The following is an 18051-nucleotide window of genomic DNA, read 5'->3' on the forward strand; positions in this document are numbered from 1 at the left end:
GCAGGACTTCTGCTGTGGTGATCAATTTGGACGGACTATTTTAGCTTTGTTATATATTTTAATCATTGTATTAAAATAAATAATGTTAAATTAATATTTCTGCCCTTGTCTCCTCTTGGGTCATTGTTCCACTGCTCTCCCCCAAACGAACAAACCTTGTTTTTAATTATTTATTTTGATTTCCTTGGGCTCTTAGCCCTTGCCTACATGGCGTTGGCAACACACACTTTTTAAAAAAAACCTCGCCCGCTGACAGATGCACAAGATGACCCTAGTGGACGAGGTGCAATCATACCTCAGGATGTTTGAGGCGATGGCGGAGGCGTGTGCATGGCCGGCAGACGATCCACCTGTTGCTGCTCCTGACCGGGGAGGCGCAGACAGCCGCCCTGGGTCTGCCACCCGGGACCAGGCATGTTTATACCGACGTAAAGAGGGCCACCATGGACCGGCTAGGGCTCTCCCCCGAGGAGCACAGGAGGCTGTTTCAGGAGCAGGTCCTGTAAGGTCAGCCACCTCGGACCTCTGCCTGGGTTCGGTACCACCGGCCGGCAACGCTGGAGGCCGCCGTCACCCTTGCTGAGGACCACCTTGATCCTGGCGGGCAGGGAGAGGGCGGTTGGCCGACCGCGTCAGCACAGCCAGTCCACACGCCGCGAAGGAGGTCCCAGCAGCCAGTCGTGGCGGGTCACGGGTTACCAATCCCTCAGGCCTGGCCGGCACTCTCCCCGAACTACAAAGGGCTCCTCAACCGTCAGGGCAGGAGTGTTGGAGGTGCGGGCAGCCCGCACACTACCAGCGGGTAGTGCCCACTGATGGAGGTGGGCCAGACGGTGCGGGTTGCCGGGAACTCCAACATCCTCCCCCGGTCCAGGAGTGGCACACTGCGTTCCAGTAAGGATTCAGGGGCGTACACATCAGGCGATGGTGGATTCGAGCTGCACGCAGTCTATGATTCACCAGAGGCTGGTTCGACCCGGGGAATTGGTGGAGGCATCACGGGTGAGTATTAAGTGTGTGCATGGGGATATTCACGATTACCCAGTGGTGCCTATAGAGATTAGATAAATGTGATTACTGAGCTTTGTAATGCTTAAAGAAGTGCATTGGTGGTTTGAAACAGAAGAAAATGGAACTAAACAAGATTCTCTTTTTGGTCAACTAAGTTCTCCACTCTAAGGCCGTCATGCACATTGCAATGGAAGCTCACAAGAAAGCTGGATAGTCAGAGACAATTGTTAGGGATTTAAGCCAGAAGTGCACCCCTAGTCAGGAAATTATAGTACGTGTAATAATGTTTAGTGATAGAATTATAGTTTGTGTGATGTTAGATATTAGTTATTACATTAATATGTTAGATGAAGTGAATACAATTTGAATCAAACACAATTCATAGTCATTTAAATCGTATAAACACTGTACACATTAACATTCTGTCACAATGTGATGTTAAAACCTGGGGACGGATGCCAATTGCAGTCCTTTATGGATTTCTCCCAATTTTATCCCCAAAGAGGGTTTTTTGGGAGTTTTTTCTCCTGTCAAGTAATAAATGAACAACTTAATGCAAGGCAGCCGACTGAGGCAAATGTCTTGAGAATTGAACCACATGAACTGTCTTAGATCTATGATGAAGTGTGATAGGCGGGGATCTTTAATGATGGGTTGTTGTAATGAAGGTGTACTAGTTATAAGATGAAGACTTAAACAATGTATGCTTTGTTAAATTCACTCATTGGGGCATAATGTGCAATGTTGAAAGTGTGGCTGTTTGCAGTAAGTATCTCGTCCCTGTCCCTTTAAGAACAGGCGCGCAGTGGATCCGGAAGCAAGTGGAGCCTGATCAGCTCAAGCTCCACCCTTCTGCATAAACCAGACTTAAAGGGATGTATTGGAAATTCTGGCGATTCACAACTATAATACAGACTAGTGTATCAAAAGCGTTGGTTGTCTTAATGTTTTCCTCGACAATACAGTTCTTCGCCTTAATTAAGTCCCATGTAAAAACGGAAACCTATTGCTTATGAGAATGGGGGATACAAGAAGTAACCTGGCAACAAACTGTCACCTTCCGGCGCGGGAAAAATCGTAAACAACACACGCTGCAGAAGAAAGCACTTCGGTGGATGTTTCTATCATGATGGTTACGGACTAATTCAGTAGCGAAACTAAACTAATGTTTCATTGTTAAGGTCAGGCAACTATCGTGTTGCAATAACTTGATTAAGCTTTCGCTTGATATGTCTTCTCTATATGTCTATACTAAAGATGTAAACTAGTTAATTCAAGTTAACATTAATGTTATTTAAATGTGACAGATTCACCTTGAGTCATTGACCCTGTTAACCATGGATCGATACAACGAGGTGAAGCTTCAGCTGAAAAGCTGGGAGCAGAGGTTTGTTAAAGACCACCAGAGGAAACCAAACAAGGTAATTTAAACTAAACGTTAGACGAGAATCAGAGCAAGGTAATGTCAGTCCGTGTCTATAGAATGATGACGCATTTTGTATAAATGGCTTGTCTTTTTTTTATTCTTTATTATTTGGGTTTTGTTGTTGTTCTGTTCCACAAGACATGCCACATACTGCTACAGAGACCGTTGTTGTTAGTTAGTTTCCTCTTGTTCAATAACATGTGACTTTCATTTACAGGAGGACATTGACCAAGCTCCAGAGGAGACAAGAAGTGAGTAGAATTAATCATTTTCAACACCAACCCTAGAGAAGTCCGTCTCTAGAATAGAGTATAAGTATAACGCACGATGCTCGGTGTGTCTCAATTGCAGAGCTGTATAAAGAATACCGCGGTTTGAAAGAAGCCAAAGAAAACGGCAGCACTGACGGAGCCAGCGGTCGAGCGGAGCAGAGCACATCTACAGCTGGGATCAAAACTGTCCAGAAGGTAGTTTGTGACTCCAGGTGTTTATTGTAAAAAATAAACAAACATAGACGAAGTAAGGCGAATTCGTTTTATGTGTCCGTCACTATCGGCTTGTTGTTGTTCCACGTAGGAGGCCGACTGTTGGGGTTCCCATCTGAACCGCGGTTCACTTCTACATCTTCTCCCCGATTGACACCTGAAGACAGAGATAATCTCGATAATCTCTTTGTTTCATTTTGATATTGCAGGAGAGACCTCTCTCACTGAAGAAACCTGTCCGTCCCGGTCGGCTGCCTCTAAACTCTGTGAAAGACGGACAACGTGGACAGTCAAACAGCTCTGTTGCTGCAGCTGGACAGATCGCTTCCTGTAACCCCAAATCCAGCCCTCTGACACCGAGGTAATGAAATGCAAGAAGGTATTAGGCAAGAAGCTTAGCTGCCTGTCGTCCATGCATTATTTGCAGATAGAAATGTAACCCCATTTTATTAAGATAGCATTGTTTAGTTTATTAAATACATTCCCTAGTCCCTGGGGACATCTAAGAATAGAATAGAATGACCGAAAAATGTTTTCTGTTTATGTTTACAGAAGATTGACCAGTGGCCTGCGGTCCCTGGTTTCCAAGACGCCCCAGAAAGTGGAGCCTGAAGAGTCATTTCAACCATTTGAACCTCTTAGAGATTCCAGTGAAGAACTTGCAGGTGCTGCCAGCGGTTGTGGTACGACAAATAATATAAGTATTGAAAGTAGTACTAGTAAAGTTATTGGTTCCCAAAATCCAAATGTCCCTTGTCCAGCTCCCTCTCCGGCCAGACCTTCTGCCTTGTTGTCGTCGGTATCTTCTTCACCCGGTGCAGGAAGTTCAAGACGAGCCGATGAAACTTCAGGAACGCCACATAAGGGCGTTGGCGAGACGGCTGTTGGAACTTTGATGAGCTTGAGAGGAAGCGCCCAGGTTCTTGGAGGTTGCAGAAGAGGAATTGGAGTAAGTGGCCTGGGAGAAAAGTCCTCTCCCGCCAGCAGACTGAGTTTTGTTGACAGGAAGTGGCTGGAGAGGTGTCAGGTGTTTGGAGAGATGGGAGCTGAGGTGAAGCCCGGAGCAGGAAACCAGGAGGTCGAGCAAGAGAACGGAGGTGAGTGAGAAGGTGGAAGAGAAACTGATGGAAAAATACAAACGGATGACAAAGTGGAGGGACAAGAAAAGGATGCAGAGGTAATAAGAAGAGCGGTAAAAGACTTGGAAAGTGACAAAGCGTTTAAGGGCATCACAAGTGAAGAAACAGTCTGTGCGGCGACATCTTCTCATCAAAGCACTGGAAAAAAACGAGGAGAAGGAGGAGGGGAAGAAAAGGCAAAAAGGAAGGGAGGTGAATATATGGAGAAAGAATTGACGCCCCCTTTAACGGCAGAAGACGACAATAAAACCAGTAACAGATCCAAAGATACCAAAAAGAAGCGAAGAAAAAGGCAGAGAGAGGGGGAGAAAGAGGAGGGAGACACGGCAGAGGAGGGAGGAGTGAAGAAGAGGCGTAGAAATGTCAAAAAGACAGAGGAGAGCTCCAATATAAACCCAAGGCCAGTTCATGCAGGCAGGAAGAAAAGGAGAGCCAAGAAAAAGGGAGACGAAGATGAGGAGGAAGAGGAAAAGAAAGAAACCAAAGAACCAAAAAAGGTTGGTTAGTTAGTTTGTATTCATCTTTACACAGTGTGAATGCTGTGCGAGGTGAGTTAAACACGTTCTTACTCCTCTCAAGGTTCCTCACGAGAACTTGTTAGGAGAGATAGAGGAGGAATATGCAGCCAGGAGAACGTATCGCACTCCGCCGGTCAAAGCCAGGTGAGGGCCAGAACCCGTCCCGCTGGAAAGCATCTTTGATTTGTATTCTGTGTACAAACAATCCTTTCTTTTGTACAGCGGCAAGAAAGGCTTAGAGGGTAACTTTGTGAAGATCAATCTGAAGAAGAAGTCTCACGTCAAAGGATACGCCGTCAGAGGTGCAGGTCTACGGAAGCAGGTACGTTTTGATGTGTCTCGGATGGATCCGTAATGATTAGAAAGGTCATGAATGCCATTGCGTTGTGTATTTCCTTGTCTTAAATCAGCTTTGTTTAAGCCTTAACACAATGTCCTTTTTGAAGAATTTGAGATTCGTCAAGGAAATCTAAAGCAGCAGTTTCTCTGAGGTGTCACACAAATGTGTTGTCATAAATAGTTTCTGTGTATTTCAGATGTACATGCAGAAGTTCCAGCTGAAAGGCGAACCCTTTGGTGGAGGCGGAGGTTTTTTTGGCAGAGGACGGAGGGGTGGATTCAGAGGGGGGATCAGTCGACAGGGAGACACCTGTTTCAAGTGTGGAGGGACCGGACACTGGTCTATGGACTGCAAGGGACCAGGTAACACAAAGGAAACACAGACTCTTTTAGTTCTGCTGGTTTGGCAGACAAAATAAAAACTCAAAGCAGCTGCAGTTAGACATCGGGTTCCCTGAAACAGGTTTTTTGTTCATTAACCTATTATTCATTTCGTCAACTAGAGCATATTGAAAACGTGATCAGACCACTAAATGCACACAGCAAGCTGAACACGCCAGGAACACGCCATGCTGAGGGCAGCATAATATCACCTCTGGATGGCATGTGTTGATCACATCTGTTTCGCAGCCCCTCCCACTCCTGTTGCCGAGGACCAGCCTGCCGAGGAGGAGCCGTTTGAACTGCCCACACTGGAAGAGGTTGCCAGGGCAACCGGCACGCTACAACCTCGGCCACACGGTGCGCCCGTTGAACTTAATGTTACTGAGCATTCTGCTTTCTGATCCCAACTCCTTGAGATGAAGGTTTGTCTTGTTCGATAAACAACATCATATGTTGTTACAAATGTCCAAGAATATTTAATGCAACATAAATCAACCACTCAAAATTCAGCAATTTGTTAGGTTTACGTCAACATTTGGCTATAGTAAGCTATACAACAGCGCACAATTTCGACCGAACAAGATAATAATTGAATATAGTATTTGTTGCCGTATCACAGATGTTTATGAGTATGTTTTTTCCGTGTATTCCAGCGGCGTCTCCCAGTATCACAGAGGAGCAGCCGCACAAAGAAACGGAGGTGGACAGTGAGCACAAAGACGAGGTGTTGCTGAATGTCATCCGTCCCGACTACGAGCGCCCCGCCCCTCCGCCACCGATGGAACCGCTTTATCCTCTCACAGACGATGGCAAAGTCCAGGGTAACGCCTCTTTTTCATGCTTACGGTGAAGAGCAGGGTGCAAATGGGCCAAACTGTACATTTGCTCAAAGATGAAGGTTTTCCTTGAATTTGTTTTAGAAACCCCCGCTGAGGTTTACGCAGCTCTGACAGAAATTGGCTATCAGTCCTTCAGACCGGGACAGGAGGAAGCCATCATGAGGATCCTGTCAGGTATTCACTGCTCTCTCTCGTATACAAACAGACACATCTGTACCCCTATAACCTCTGTTCATGTTTGTCTCTCTCGCTCTCTTGTTCCTGCAGGTCTCTCTACCCTCGTAGTGTTGTCAACGGGGATGGGTAAATCGTTGTGCTATCAGCTCCCAGCCTTCCTGTTCGCTAAGAGATCGAAAAGCATCGCTTTGGTCATTTCACCTCTGGTCTCCCTCATGGACGACCAGGTAGTCGGTCACCTTCTCTCTGTCGCACAAACGAAAAGACTTCACACAAACTGAGAGGATTCTCTCTCATTTTGAGCAGTGATGCTGTCAACTAATGTGTCCTGTGTGTGTCCTGTGTGTGTGTGTGTGTGTGTGTGTGTGTGTGTGTGTGTGTGTGTGTGTGTGTGTGTGTGTGTGTGTGTGTGTGTGTGTGTGTGTGTGTGTGTGTGTGTAGTTGTCTGGCCTTCCAGACAATCTGAAGGCGGCCTGCATCCACTCCAACATGACGATGAAACAGAGAGAAGCTGCCATAGAAAAGGTAACAGACAAAGCAGCGAGACTTCAGAGTCGGCGGAATATGGACATTTGTAGGTGTTGAACTCCAACATCTTCCTGCGTGTCTCAAAGAGTGAAAAGTTATTTCTCAATTTCAAATCTAGAATCAAAAGCCATCTGAACGTCTGTTTAGAGATTTAATGTAAAAAGAGCCCTAAAAATAGTATTTATTTTCTGTAATTTATCCAGCAGCATTTCAATAGTACAGCAATGCACAGAGAAATCGTAAACTGCCATGTGTTATTAATGTGTTTGGTAGTATTTTCTGCCTATAATGTGTCCTTCCTTTGTTTCTGCAGGTGAAGTCAGGCCAGGTGTGTGTGTTGCTCCTCTCTCCAGAGGCCCTGGTTGGTGGAGGCGGTTCAGGTTCAGGCTGTCTGCCCTCGGCTCAGGAGCTCCCTCCTGTGTCCTTCGCCTGTATAGACGAAGCTCATTGTGTCTCTGAGTGGTCTCACAACATCAGACCGTGCTACCTCAGACTCTGTAAGGTGGGTTAATGGCTTAAGTCTTTAGTGTAAAAAAAAAAAAGAGTATTGTGGTGTTTATAAATCTCAGAGGGGCTTTTCAAGGTTAGAACACTAGATATTAAGAAAAATATGTCTTTATAACTGAGGTTATTCTGAGGTGCCTGTGGGGTTTTCATCCATCTGCTTCCTTACCAGATGATGCAAACTGTCCTAAAAGCTGCACCTTGTCTTTGTGTTCGTAGGTCCTGAGGGAGCGGTTGGGAGTGCAGTGCTTGCTGGGACTCACGGCCACGGCCACACTGTCCACCGCTATGGACATCGCACGACACCTGGACATCACCGATCAAGACGGCATTGCGGTGCGATCCGCAGCTGTGCCTCCCAACCTGCAGCTGTCCGTGTCCATGGACAGAGAAAAAGATCAGGTGTGATGAGTGGCATGTGTCCCCGCGCGACAGGAGGCACATGAAAGTCGCACTGGGTTGGAATAAACTTTGACCTCTGTAAATGTGTAGCGTACAATCACTACCTTCCTGACCTTTCTCCTCCCCCCATGCTCGTCTTTGTAGGCTCTGGTGTCTTTGTTGAAGGGCGATCGTTTTGGTTGCCTGGACTCCGTCATCGTCTACTGCACCAGAAGACAGGAGACGACCCGTGTGGCGGCGCTGCTGCGGACCTGCCTGAACGGAGTGCTGGTGAAAGAAAACAAAGAAACCAACAGCGGCGGTCAGACGCTACACAACCCCTTAGGACAGAGGAAGAAAGATCTGGGTAAAGGCCCAATGATTCGTGTCTTTGACGCCTTTACCGTCCGTCTGAAAGCATTTACTTGACCCGATCGTTTGTAACCTCCCGCACTTTGACTCAACGTCCCTGTCTTGCTGCACCGCGTTTCTGCGTCTAGCGAGGAAGAAGATCCGTAAGCCGCTGAAGTGGCAGGCGGAGTCGTACCACGCCGGCTTGTCGGCGTCGGAGCGCCGTCGCGTCCAGAACAACTTCATGTGCGGGGAGCTACGGCTCGTGGTGGCCACCGTGGCGTTTGGCATGGGCCTCGATAAATCTGACGTCCGCGGCATCATCCTCTACAACATGCCTAAGGTGGGTAGAGCAAAGAGAAACGTTGTCATCGCAACGGAGATTTGACGTGTAACGGCGGCAGGTTTGTTAACAAGAGAAAACATAAAACACAGATGGAGTTTGCCTAGTTTTTCTGCTCTGGTAGATGTTAAAATGTCCATTTAATAAACTTGAAACAATAGGTTGTTTCCTTTAGTGGTGGTAACTGTTTGACTCTTTCAGAGTTTTGAGAGCTATGTCCAGGAGATCGGGAGGGCGGGAAGAGACGGAGATCCAGCACACTGTCACCTGTTCCTGGACCCTGAGGTGAGACTAATTGAATTATCTGACTATTTGTAGTCAACCCATTCACTGTAATAAAAACTCCAATTTGTTTCGTCATGTAAAGCATGCATTGTGTAACACTAAACACTAATACCTTGTTTTGAACTTTTTCCGTAGGTATTAGTTATATTATGTCAGCTATATTTCACAAAGGCTATGATCTTCTTTTCTGTGCCGCATCCTTTCTGTCTTCCTCATACAAACAGTATAATTTGTCACACATAACAGTATAAAATGAGACAAATGTATTCATCTATAATTCAACTGAATTCTCTCCCGTCGTGGCTCGGTGGTCTTCTTTAGGGCCGTCACCCGCAAGGCTCAGCATATTTTGGGTATAAACGCTTTGTGTGTCCGTAGGGTGGGGACCTCCATGAGCTCCGGCGCCACATCTATGCGGACACAGTGGACTACTACACAGTTAAGAAACTGGTCCAGAAAGTTTTCCCTCCGTGTAAATGTAAACAGATACACAAGAAACAGCAAGAACAACTTGAACTAGAAAAGGTAACTTCCCCTCTGTGTGTGTGTGTGTGTGTGTGTGTGTGTTTGGTTTAAATATTGTTCAATACGTTGTGGCAGTAAAACAATAAAACTAAACTGTCCTTGTGTGAAGGACATCGAAGATTCAGAGCTGATGGAGATGATGGACGCGTGTGATCAGGAGAGCAGCCTGTATGCTCACACTCAGCAGCACACAGTACACACAGACACTCCGGCACTCTCTACCGCGCAGGTCCTTCTTCTTTCACCCAACAAAAGACCATTGAAATGCAGTAAACTGATTTTTTTTTTTTTTTTTAAACAAACCCAAATAACGTACGTTGTTTTAACTGCAAGGAGTCGTCGCACACCGATGCAGCGGGAACGTCCCCCGAGGGCCGGCGAGAGGATGGAGGTGACCAAGGGGAGAAGAAGAAAGAACAGACCGCTGAACAAAAAGCTGCCGGTTCCACGCGGCGCACGGACGTGGAGGCGGAAGAAGCTGCCGGTTGGCGAAGGGACCAGGAAGAGGAAAGCAGCGATTGGCCCAGAGAGCGGGTGTGTCACACGCACGAGAGAGCGATTCCCATTCAGGAAACCGTGGAGGCTCTGGACATCACAGAGGAAGGTGAGTGGGGGAGGCCACAGAAGGGCACGCACCATTAACAAAAAGCGCAAAACGAGTGGTGTTGACCTACGGACTCATTCAACACATTCGTTTTAGGTGTAGAAACGCTGCTCTGCTACCTGGAGCTGCATCCCCAGCGCTTTGTCGAACTTCTCCACCCGACGCTTTCTGTGTGTAATGTCAGCTGCTACGGTGGACCGAGACAGCTCCAGAAAATCACAAAAATGTAGGACAACTCTGTTTTTGGGCAGGATGCTCTTCCACAGGCCCCTGAAAAGACGCATAAATGCGCAGTTTACATGACATGCGCTGTTCAACCGGTTCACCAGTTGCCACCCGATTGCCGTGGTGTTGGCCAGAAAGCGGATGGCAGGCGAGCGGGTGGAGACCCTGGATCAGCTGGAGTTCGATGTGGTCGAGGTGGCGGACACTATGGGTGGCAGCTTCCTCTGGTGAAGAGAGGAGTCAGACAGCTGCAGTTGAGCAGTGGTATGTGAATGCACTAAAACAACAGGAAATATTCGCACAAATAGAAACACAGCAGGAAAATCAGGGCCATAGTTTGAATGAAATGTCCCACTGTGGTTAATCATACTGGTGCAGTTGGACTGGTTGTGTTCAAGCTGTCCTCTTGGACCACGTTCCTGCATGTTCTGTACTGTATAAATTAAGCCAAATAGAGCCACTTACCGGAGAATCATTAACGTTTCTGGTTCAGTTGGCGGACGCAGCGGAGTCCACGTTGAAATGTCCTCCCTATCGTTCTACTTCCGGTCCTTTGGCGACCTCAGCGACAAGGAGATGGACAGAGTCTGTCAATTCCTCCATAATCGAGTGCTGAACCAAGAGAGAACGCAGCTTTACCAGCTGACTGCCTGCTTCAAGGCCTTCAGGAGGTACACAGCGTCGGTTTAATGCATCGTTAAATGCAATTTCTCAATCGCTTCATTGCCTGGTGTCCATGTGTAACTTTTGCGTGTGCGTCGTGTTGCAGCGTCGCCTTCAAAAGTGCAGAGTCCTGTCTTGAAGATCTGGATGAGAGTCGCAGTCGCCAGCTGAAGGGCCTTCTCTCGGAGTACTTCGACAAGAGGCGAGACCAAGGTGTCGCGCTCGCAGCAGTGGACATCGAGGAGCTCGACAAATACAAGGTCAAACGCACTCGGTGGCTATCCGGAGTCAACAGTTTAAATTCTGTCCTCAATGACGTAGTTTACTTGTGCGTTTGCGTGTTTCTTCAGTTGACGGACTGGGAGAACCAGATCAGAGCGGACATCAGGAGTTTTCTCTCCTACCGAAGTGATGAGAAGTTTTCTGGGAGAGCTGTCGCTAGGATCTTGCACGGCATAGGTGAGGGCACACGGCGCTCACAGTACGTATGCGTAAGGGCGAAACAGGCTTAACTCTGGCTCACAGGCAACTGCAGACTGCATCATTTCGATGAGCTCAAAGAGACGCTTTGCTCTATAACAGCTCTGCACCTCAAGCCCTCTAGAGGGAGGTAGAGGATCAATGAATAAATTGTGAGCGTGGCAATGTGATTGACGGAGCCGAATATCTTATAAATTGTAGCAGTAAGATGATTTCTGTTAAACCAGCAGCAGGTTGTCCTGTGTGGATCCACGTGTGTGTTTCAAGTAGGTCGATGCACCATCTCTGTTTCAGCCAGTCCTTGTTACCCAGCTCAAACCTACGGCAGGGACCGACGCTACTGGAGGAAGTACATCCAGTTCGACTTCAACCAGCTCATCCGACTGTCCACTGAGGAGATCATTCGCTTCAAGTGAGCGACGGGATGCAGATCCACATGTCTGCACTCCTGCCTCATTCACTCACTCCCTCACTTGTACTCTTCAGTCTGGTCTTGATGGATTTAATAGGTTAACAATTTTATTAAATCATGTTCAATCTATGTTTTGTACAATGTTAGGTTTTGATACTAATAATATACATTTGTTTTTCTTTAAAGACTGTAATTAAATAAAATGTTATTCTGTTTTTTAGCTTGGCCTTTTTACATTTATTATTTATTTATGTAGTAATTTATATAGAAATATCTCCTGTATTGCTTAGATGAAAAGCTCTTATCTTGTTTTATTGGTGCATGAGCTCAAACCTCAGAGGTCTTGACCCAGAAAGGAACTCATAGGAGGAAGTAAAAATAGAACTGTAAACTAATTAATTGAAGTTGTAATAATAATTAAAGTAATTAATTAAATGAAGATATCTGCGCAAAATATATGCTTTTCCGTCCTCTCCGCGTGTCTGCATGTCTCAGCTGTTTTTGCCATGTTCCTATAATATCATAGGAAGGTGCCTTTTGATTTGGGGGGGTAGTAGTCAGTCTGCGGGTCAGTTATCAAAACATTGGTCAAATGACTCGTTTCAGACTCAATAAATACAGAATCCCTTTGTGAAGCCGCGCATTAAGACGCACATCACTTTCTTTAAGACGCTGCGCTACACAGTAAAATCGCCAGTGTTAATACAACACTTAAAGAGTCAATTTTAACACTACCTCAGTGAACATATGGTCCCTATCTACAGAGTGTTAAATGTACACTGAACACAGAGTTAAATTTCCAGAGTCAATTTTACTCTGGTAAGAGTTAAAATTTTACACTAGGTGCAGTGTAGTGTAATAATATTAACTCTAAGAAGTGTCAATCAAGTTTTACACTATGTAAGGAGTAACACCCATAGTGTTATTCACATGTAACACTAAAGAGTTATAAAAGAAATAACCTTTCCAGTGTTAAACCTACTTTACACTATGTTGATTATGAAATCACTCCAAAGAGTGTTGATTTTTAACCAACTCCTACCAGTGTTGCATATCTGTGCAGGGGGAAAAACACACAGACAATTGTATCCATACTGTAATACATATTTATTCCAAGTAAACATGAAATATTGGCATCAAAAGCAAACCTAAAACATGTAAAGCTCACATCTTATCACAGTGGCAAAGATCTTGGTTGGTGCTGGATGACAGGAATGTTTTGATCAACATGATGGTATCTGCAAAGACAGCAAACTGAAATCAACATTATGATCTACAACCCCATACAAGCTGACAACCTGAAAATACCCTATTTCAGCTTTAAAAATCACAAACACAACTACATTTTCGGTCAAGTACATCAACGTATTACTTACCACCAGAGCACCACAGTACATTAAAGAACAATCTGAAAGAAAAAAAGGAAAATATACATATTAAGTAACTACGTAACTACGTAGACCCCTCCGCCGTAGCCTGACGCGCACCTCCGAAAAAATCTAACTGCGAGTCGAGTTGACGTGGACCGCAAGTGCTGTGATTGGTCCGCTCAGAACGTAATTTGCGGCAGTTGCTGACATTTGAAAGTATCGAAAGTGCACTTGCTCATCCAGGTCCCTCAGTGGGTGAACCAGTGTTGTAAATTCACGTCTTCTCCGTAGCCTGCGCTTCAATATGAGCTTCGGCTCACCAAGGATTCGGCACCCGCAGAAACACACAGCCACACCCGCCTAGCGGCATGGGGGGGAACTGCAGAGCAACGGAGAACTTGCTCAATGACGGGGTTACGCCGCCGCCGTAACGTGGAAGCATAAATTAAGCTTACAGCAGCTACAGCCATAGACATAAAGAATATACATCGACCGCTGCTGCCTAGTGGTGCTGACGAGCCGCGGGGCCGCCAACTTGGACCGGTCACCCGCTCCTCTCAGTGCCAGCTGGCGCAACGAAGTGTCAGCGCGTCACTCGCTGAATACAAAAGCGGATGTTCACGGGATTTTGTAGGCATGACACCGAAAACATGATTCGGCGTATTTTAATATTCATAGTAGGCGTAACAGTAATAATATTCTGGTATATAATATAATAATAACTATTTGTTTGCGCCTCAGCAGCCAATGCAGCGTCTACTCTTTATATGTCTATGGCTACAGCAGCAGCTAACGTGAACGAGCCTCTCGGAGCCGCGGCTGCGTTCACGTTAACTGGGTCGACTCGGTGCATTCCGCCGTCTGCCGGTGAACTAGCGGGTCCTATGAGCCCGTCCGCATGTCCGCGACATGTCCCGCTATGCTCGACCAAATTGTGACGTGACGCTAAAGCGATTTGCTCCGGCTCAAATAGAAATAATAAATATGACTGCTTCAACAAATTTTTGTCGTCATTTTACTGAAATAAATGTGCAAGCATGACACATAACACACCAGGACAGCTCGTCCTCGCTGACATTAACGTTAACTCGTGTCGTTTTTGTTCAGTTTGGTGTTGCGTGGTCAGACATTTGGCTGCTACATTTAAGCTAACCGCTGACCCGATATCACGTTAGCCATTTGAAATTCGGTATTTGAAGACACGTACCCAACATTGACTAGTGTGGTGAATGAATACGTCCCTTTATTCTTATACAGATTCTACTGGAATGAAGAAAAACAACGGGAATAGTTTATAGTAGAAAGACTTACCACAGTATTTCGATGCGAGGAAGATGGCGATGCCAGAATCCACATTCTCAGTTTGACCGGGAAAGTTGGTGGGCGGGGCTCTCCAGAGTATTTTTTGTGATACTCTGGAAGGTATCTTGCTCTAATCAGTGTTGAATCAGGGCCTGAGAGAGTCAATAACACTGACAGAGTAAAACCTCTGTTAACTCCGATTATTTTCACCAACACTGGAAGTTTTCTGGTTCAATTTTACTCTGTCCATTGTTGGAAGAACTCCGGAAGAATTAAAATAGTTTGACACTGCCTTTTTGACACTGGCAAATTTACTGTGTACTTGCAAGTCGCTGTGATCTGCGAGATTGTCAATAAAGTTAGAAAAAAAACATGTACGGCAAACCCACGGTCACGAAGATACTCATTTAACGTCACATAGTATTTGCATGTCGCTAATACCCAACTGAGATCGGCTTATGCCGATCTGACAAAGGATCCGACCACCGACCTCCGCAAACTACCACTTTTCGCACTCGGCCCTACTGAGAAAGCTTCAATCGCGATGTGCACATCAGTCTTTTCATGGCCGAGAAGTTATTAAGTAACGACGATAATCGCTCAGACATGACGTCAGCTGTCAGTCGTTCAGCCGTCGCCTAGCAACCGCTGCTATGACGCCACGCATGACGTTGGTCGATTCCTTTGATCTCTGAGACCAGTTTCATGGTCAGATCATTTTGCATTGCAACGCATTGGAAGCAGTCATGGATGTGTTCAGGTCCTGCTGTGTATGGATGTGCAAACCTAATTGGAAAGAGACATCAAAGGATGACTTAAAATGGAGCATAATGTCAATGATCGAGTGCTTTTCATACAGGATGAGAGAGAATCAGTGGAACAACTTGGAGAAATGCATCTCAGATGTGTCCATTGAAATGATGTTGACAAAACTGCTTATGGATATAATAAGAGCGTTATCCAAAGAATGCCTCAACTGTTTAGTGAGGACTGGCAATTTGAAGCCATTCACTGAAAGTCAATTTCTAGATGAGATGTTGACTCAAAGTTTCAAAGATATTCTGCAAGTTGAAGACAACGTCGAGTCTACAAGCTCAGAATACTTGAATGACATGATACTTACAGAGGTTTTAAGAACTGCCTGGAGTTTTTACGAAAATGAGAAACATACTTTTCACCTAGAGCACATCATTCCCCATGAACAACTCAAGATGATGGTTACATTTGCCTGCATAATGTTGTGGGAGTTCACTGCAAAGATGAAACAGACGTCCATATTTCGGGTACGAAGAAAGAGAATGGCTTTGAACAAAGAGCTGGTGCCAGTCAACCAAGATGGTGTTGAGAAATCAAAGGCTCCAGACTATGTCCCATCAAGCTGCCAGACTCGGTCAGAAACAGCTCAATCTATAGAAGCATTCATTCTGAGGGAGTTGAACGAGAAAATGGATCCTTTATTGGATGACACGCCGAAAAGACATTTCCACAGCTTCTTCAGAGCACAGGTTCCCTGGGACGTTGGTGAAAAACTATATGAGATGTTAGAGACAGGTGTATTTCAATGTGCCAATCTCGAGAAGTTTTATACCGGGTGCTTCATTGAAACATGGCTAAATCACATACTGGATCAAATTCAGGAAAACTTCAGGAAGGACGAAGAATACTCCCCCATATTGATGGGTGATATACAACCCTTTGTGTCAGACCTGGTGAAGTGGGCTAACAATGAACGAAAGCATGAAACTCACGACTATGTTTTGGAAACCTGTGCAATGGCAACACGTCTGAAAGATGACCTCTCCAAAAGGATTCAGATGACACAACTGGATGTTGTCGAGGAAAAAAAGATGGATGAAGAGATTTTAGAAGAAGTATATATCTTTATGAACATGTTGAATTTATTCAACAACGATCAGGGTCTCAGGATGGTTGATGAAATTATCTCTAAAGCACTGGCTTTAAAGATAATTTCATCTACGAGTAATGATGAGGCTACAAATTCACAAAGTTCAGAAGTTCCGTTAAAAGAGCTTTGTTCACCACAGTTGCTGGTCGACCACCAGAGCAGCGTTCCTCCAAACTCTCCTGTACAATCTGCACAGGATAACACAGGGCAGGAAAGAAAAAAGCGTTATATTGAGTCGATCATAGAGGATCTAGTTTGGGAGTTAGCATGTAACTTCAATACTGAAAGTTGTACCAGTCAACTCAGGGTCATCATTCAGTGTCTGGTTGGAAAGATTTTGTCCGAAGTAAAGGACCTGGACTTTCATGTCAAATTAAAATCCCACAAGAACTTGGACAAGAATATTTACAGCAAGCTGTACAAGATGAAGGGCGGCAGGGCAGATATACTGCTCTGCTTGATATTGGGGGACGTGGAAGTTGAAGATTGCATCATCTCCATCATCAAGGATCACATGAGGCATTCAAAGAGAACCTGCGTCTGCAAGTTCTTCAGCCGCGTGGGCCGAGCCTTCAGAGTCTTTAGGAGAGGAAAGAACCGTATAAATCCAATGCCTGACACAGTCTGTGAGACAGTCGTGGAACAGTCTGTGAGAAGTCTGTAAGACAGTCGGTGGGACAGTGTGTGAGACAACCGTGGAACAGTCTGTGAAAAGTCTGTAAGACAGTTGTGAAAAAGTCACTGAGAAGTCTATAAGACAGTCGTGAGACAGTTGTGGGACAGTCTGTGAGAAGTCTGTAAGACAGTCGTGAGACAGTCTGTGAGAAGTCTGTAAGACAGTCGTTGAACAGTCTGTGAGACAGTCGTGAGACAGTTGTGGGACAGCCGTGAGACAGTCCGTGAGAAGTCTGTAAGACAGTCGTGAGACCGTCTGTGAGAAGTCTGTAAGACAGTCGTTGAACAGTCTGTGAGACAGTCTGTGAGAAGTCTGTAAGACAGTGTTGGAACAGTCTGTGAAAAGTCACTGAGAAGTTTGTAAGACAGTCGTGGGACAGTTGTGGGACGGTCGTGAGACAGTCTGTGAGAAGTCTGTAAGACAGTCGTGAGACAGTCGCGGAACAGTCGTTGAACAGTCTGTGTGAAGTCTGTAAGACAGTCGTGAGACAGTTGTGGGACAATCTGTGAGACAGTTGTCGAACAGTCTCTGAGAAGTCTTTAAGACAGTCGTGAGACAGTCTGTGAGAAGTCTGTAAGACAGTCGTGAGACAGTCTGTGACAGTCGCGGAACAGTCGTTGAACAGTCTGTGTGAAGTCTGTAAGACAGTCGTGAGACAGTCTGTGTGAAGTCTGTAAGACAGTCGTGAGACAGTTGTGGGACAATCTGTGAGACAGTTGTCGAACAGTCCGTGAGAAGTCTTTAAGACAGTCGTGAGACAGTTGTGGAACAGTCGTGAGAGAGTCTGTAAGACAGTCGTGGGACAGTTGTGGGACAGTCGTGAGACAGTCTGTGAGACAGTCGTGAGACAGTTGTGGGACAATCTGTGAGACAGTTGTCGAACAGTCTGTGAGAAGTCTTTAAGACAGTCGTGAGACAGTTGTGGGACAATCTGTGAGACAGATGTCGAACAGTCTGTGAGAAGTCTTTAAGACAGTCGTGAGACAGTTGTGGGACAGTCGTGAGACAGTTGTGGGACAGTCGTGAGACAGTTGTGAGACAGTCTGTGAGACAGTCGTGGAACAGTCTGTGAGAAGTCTGTAAGACATGACCCGGCTCAACGGAGATGACAAAAACGAGAGAAACAGTGCAAAGCTGATATAAAAGTATATATGTTTAAGTAAAGTATAGCAAAACCA

At 45.7% G+C, this 18051-nt stretch overlaps 1 long non-coding RNA gene and 1 pseudogene across 2 annotated transcripts; one reads left to right on the forward strand and one right to left on the reverse strand.

The window, feature by feature from the left end:
* Positions 1–2317: 2317 nt before the first annotated feature.
* LOC144383018 (ATP-dependent DNA helicase Q4-like) lies at positions 2318–11839 on the forward strand (annotated as a pseudogene). Its single transcript, XR_013467154.1, has 27 exons — positions 2318–2432; positions 2655–2688; positions 2789–2904; positions 3014–3283; positions 3475–4558; positions 4641–4723; positions 4802–4901; positions 5116–5281; positions 5549–5659; positions 5956–6123; positions 6223–6315; positions 6409–6545; positions 6760–6843; positions 7160–7348; positions 7570–7752; positions 7897–8098; positions 8232–8425; positions 8627–8710; positions 9089–9235; positions 9345–9464; positions 9569–9839; positions 9936–10065; positions 10169–10328; positions 10558–10735; positions 10834–10987; positions 11078–11186; positions 11502–11839. The product of XR_013467154.1 is annotated as an ATP-dependent DNA helicase Q4-like (transcript).
* An 868-nt stretch (positions 11840–12707) lies between these two features.
* On the reverse strand, positions 12708–14889 carry LOC144405515 (uncharacterized). Its single transcript, XR_013467155.1, has 3 exons — positions 14301–14889; positions 12996–13027; positions 12708–12857 (listed from the first exon to the last, which is right to left on the reverse strand). It is a non-coding gene; the product is annotated as an uncharacterized LOC144405515 (long non-coding RNA).
* Between the last annotated feature and the right edge of the window lie 3162 nt (positions 14890–18051).

This window comes from Gasterosteus aculeatus, chromosome 3 (assembly GCF_964276395.1).
Source record: "Gasterosteus aculeatus chromosome 3, fGasAcu3.hap1.1, whole genome shotgun sequence".
NCBI lineage: Eukaryota > Metazoa > Chordata > Actinopteri > Perciformes > Gasterosteidae > Gasterosteus > Gasterosteus aculeatus.